This window comes from Crocuta crocuta, unplaced genomic scaffold (genome assembly GCF_008692635.1).
Source record: "Crocuta crocuta isolate KB4526 unplaced genomic scaffold, BGI_CrCroc_1.0 scaffold510, whole genome shotgun sequence".
Taxonomy (NCBI): domain Eukaryota; kingdom Metazoa; phylum Chordata; class Mammalia; order Carnivora; family Hyaenidae; genus Crocuta; species Crocuta crocuta.
In genome coordinates, this window is record NW_027531921.1 from 509954 (window position 1) to 514347 (window position 4394).

At 44.2% G+C, this 4394-nt stretch overlaps 1 long non-coding RNA gene across 2 annotated transcripts in view; it reads right to left on the reverse strand.

Moving 5' to 3' along the window:
• Positions 1 to 4394, reverse strand: part of LOC144240630 (uncharacterized) — a 310481-nt gene that overhangs the window by 43173 nt on the left and 262914 nt on the right. The window contains exon 3 of one of the 2 annotated variants that reach the window (XR_013337779.1): positions 736 to 1000. The exons of the other annotated variant lie outside the window; for it this stretch is intronic. This is a non-coding gene — a long non-coding RNA (uncharacterized LOC144240630). Of the gene's footprint in view, positions 1 to 735; positions 1001 to 4394 lie in introns of those variants that run through there. 2 annotated transcript variants of the gene reach the window in all.

A 4394-nucleotide genomic window follows, 5' to 3' on the forward strand; every position in this document is an offset into this window, starting at 1 on the left:
TTGGATGTAAACATATCTTTTTGGAGGTTGCCTTTCAAACCTCTCCAGTGTCTTTTCCTGGGATTTAGGCTGTATCGCCTGCTCCGAAACATTCAAATAATCAGGAGATGCATAGACTTACCTCAGCTTCTTACTTGCATAATGAAGATGGAGATAGATTGGTTAGCCACCGTAGCATGTTTGACCAAAAGCCAGGGCTTAACCAATCAGCGCCCACATCTTTAAAGTTTGCCTGTAATCACTATAATCCCATAATTTAACAGCCTATACGTGGGGAAATGGGAGGTAAGGGCATAACTAAAATTTCATAAAACAGGAAATATAGAAATACTTCTTCCTCTTTTTTTAAAAAAAAATTTTTATTTATTTCTAGGAGAGTGAGAGAGACAGTGTGAGCAGGGGAGGGTCAGAGAGAGAGGGAGATACAGACTCTGAAATAGGCTCCAGGCTCTGAGCTGGCTGTCAGCACAGAGCCTGACGTGGGGCTCGAACCCACGAACCGCGAGATCATGACCTGAGCCAAAGTCGGACGCTTAACCGACTAAGCCACCCAGGCGCCCCTTCTTCCTCTTTTTTTGTTTTGGTTTGGTTATTAGTAGTGCCAAACTCTATAAACATGGACAATAGCCCTGGAACACGGGCCTTCCTCAAACTCAAAAGTGAAGCGTACTTGTAAGTTACTGAGTTATTTCAGGATCAAATCAGGCGGTGAAATTCTTTATTAATTGTGTCATATCATTCCAGCATAAGGAATATCGTTGCTATTCGTGCAAGAGGAGGTAAGGATATTTTTGTTCAACACATCAAACAAATTTGCACCCAGTGGGGGTGGTCATGGGGGTTTAGTGTCTGCTCTGAAATCAATTTAACAGGTTATATCCATCCTCGAGAATGAATTGAGTTGCATAAGAGACCAGGCTTCTTGTATAGGAAGTAGGTGAGTCAGCAAGATGAACTCCTTCTCGCTTGATTTTTGTTCACTGCCAAGGATTCATTTGGGCTGTAAAGACAGATGAAAATCTCAGAGGAAATGATTATAAAATGAAGGAACGTAAAATCCTAGGGAAATAAGAAAGCGTCAGTAAGATTAAGAAATAACTCTTAAGAAAGCACATCTCAGATTTGAGGCATATAGTTGTAAAGATCCAGTAGAAAGAAAATTCATAGCCAGTGTTAATAACACAACGTTAATTTTCCGACTTTAAACAATCAAACCTCATTTTGAGGAGCCTGAAATTAAGTCCTCCATTAGAAACAACCTCAGGCTGCACGCAGCCCCAGTTTCAGGAAAAGCCTCAGCTGAAGCCACCCTCGGACCGCCCTCGCATCTGCCAATCAAAAGAAATGTGTAACATTCCTGTAGTCTTGGAGACGAGTCAGGGCTGGGAACTGCAGGTAGTTACTTTGTACAAACTTGCCAATCAATCACCGCTTGCAGGAGCCCCGCGTAGATTCTCTGAGCCCACCTCATAATTGGTCATTTTAAAAGACTCTCAAAGGTCATGATTGGGTCCCGCCAAATGTAACGGATGCCTCGCAGATACTGAACGGTCAAAACTGTTACTATGCTGTTACTATGGGCATTGTACAGTTATGATTGGTGCTTATGTAATGATGCAAAACATACAATGCGTGCACGGTAACACCCCCGCCCTCCCCCCATAAAAACCCTGCTCGCCACTGTTCGGGGCTCCACCTTGCTGCCACTTGTGCCGGAAGACAGGTGAGCCCCTGCTCGAGCTTGTAATAAAGACCCTTTTGTTCTTGCATCCGTGCCGGCTCCTTGGAGGTCTCTGGGGACTCGTGATTTGGGCATAACAATTTTTGCCCTAAATAACACTTACCTGGAAGTCTGATACATTAAATAGTTTAAAGGGAAGCTGCTTTGGTTGGACTTGATGAGGGCGGGGGGCAGGAATGAGGGCCACAGCGGTGTATGTGTCCCTGCCGCAATTTTGTGCCACGTGTGCGATTATTCAAAGAACAGGCAGCTCTGCGGGCTGGGACTTTGTTTCATTTTGCTCGTAGTTGTATGCATCATGCCCAACACAATGCCTGAAACTCAGTATACGTCCACGTTGATGAATGAATAGATGGTGGGGAAGCTAAGCAAAGCTAATTGAACTGAGTTAGTTGAGTGTCAGTATTCTGATAGCAGTGAAGGCAGGAGCTCACTGAACGCTGCATTTCCGTGCCTTACATGGTGGGTTTCAGTAAATGTTAAATAAACGGTATTCAGGAAATATTAGTGGAGTGAATGAATGAATGAACGAAGTGAAATGACCGAACGAACGAGTGTCATATGATAGAATGAGGATGCGTGGTTTCCTTTCCTGCCTTAAAATAATGTAGAGAAACAGCTGAAACAAAACTTCATGAAGAATCATCACGGAAGAATTGTAACGGAAGCTTCTGAGATGCCCTTTTACCAAGTCTCTATTAAATATAAGTTTCCCTTTGTTTATGCCAATTCTCCAGAACCATATTGTCTGAACGTGTGACACATCATAAAGCAACTGGAGGCGATGGCGGTGCTAAAGGCGTCTCCACTCAGGACAAATTGCTGACTTGCAATTATCATCAGGAGACACTCAGTGCCCCAAGTATGGACAGCTCCCAAAGAAGGATGCCCGGTTTGGAAGAATTGTGTGCCTCTAGGAAACACAGAGGCTCTTTATTTAAGAAGAAGAGGTATAAATTACGGTTGCTTGAAGGAAGCCCTGCCTTGTGCTTTAGCTGGACGTGTGAGCAATGTGCCATTTGATCTACAGTGTGTACTGTAGTGAGACATTGCCTAGGGATGAGAGCAGATCGATTCGCAGTTTAACCAGTCATCCAGAGCGTCAGCAGACCAGGGCACCAAAGCCTTATGCCATCGTGATTTTGTGTAGAATTTCCTGAGGTCCAAGATAACTGTTGCAGTGTCTGTGAGTGTGTGTGTGTGTGTGTGTGTGTGTATGTGTCTGTGTGTGTGTGTGTGCGCGTGCACAAGTAGGAGAGCAGATTCTGGGCTGCATCTATCACTGGAGCCTCACCTGCTGCATCTGCCTTCTGAGCCTCCACATGTGAGAGTATCAGAAGGTCACGATTAACTGCACAGATGGGTTCAAAAGGAAAACCCCACAAACCTGGGGGCGTTCTTTTGCATATATTTTTTCAGAAGAAGACAAATTTTCTAAATGTATCCATGGCCATTATAAAAACATTAGCGAATGCAAAAGTATATATAATAAACAATGAAAATGTCCTTTCATCAAGCAGCTCCGTCAGCCTTATCCATGCGATTACGCTTCCCCCACCCCCGCACGCATCCTACTTTCTTGCTCCGAGGTAACCCCTGCTGTCCGCGTGGCATTATATGAGTCCCTCCAGGCCATTTTCTACGTTATCTATTACAGATTTTATATATGCTATATATTTTGTCTATTATATAAAATCACAGCAAGGTGTCCCCCCCCTCCAAAATTCTTATGCTGAAGCTCTAGTCTCCAATGCTATGGTATTTAGAGCTGGGGCTTTTGGGAGGTAATTAGGCCATGACAGGAGAGCCCTCACGAATGAGGTTAGTGTGCTTATGAGACATGAGAGAGATGATCTCTCTCCTGGCCGCAGTGAGAAGGTGGCTGTGTACGACCCAGGACGGAAGCTCTGGCCAGACACTGATTCTGGACATTCTAGCCTCCAGAACAGTGAAACATAAACACCTATTGCTTGAACCACCCAGTCCAGGGTATTTGTTGTATCAGCTGGCACTGCCTGAAACATACGTGCGCAGAGTTTCAAACACATACATAGGGTCACGCTACACGTATTTCACTATGACTTGCTTTTGTCCCCCCCCCAACAGTATGCCTTAGGCATAGTTCCCACTCCATAATCAAAGCCAAAAGATAGCTCCAGTTAAGAGTATTGTGGTGTGTATCCTTCCAGACTTTTTTCTGCACCCGCATACACATATTCCGTTGCTTTGGGTTATTTTTAGAAAAACGGGATCATGCTGTATACATTATGGTGTTGACTTGTTTTTTTCCCCTATTGTCACACCGTGATGATCATTTCCTATCTATGCACGTGGGTCTTCCTCACTCTTTTAAACTGCTGTTTCAACTGTGTTAACAAAATAAGGATGTGTCATTTGTTTTGCCTCTCCCTGTAGACATTTTGGGTGTTTTCCAAGGGTGTTTTTGGTTGTTATTTTGTTTTTGTTTTTGTTTTTTTAAAAAAAATTTTTTTTAATGTTTTATTTATTTCTAGGAGAGAGAGAGAGACAGCGTGAGCAGGGGAGGGTCAGAGAGAGAGGGAGTCACAGACTGAAACAGGCTCCAGGCTCTGAGCTGGCAGTCAGCACAGAGCCCAACGCGGGGCTCGAACCCACGAACCGCGAGATCATGACC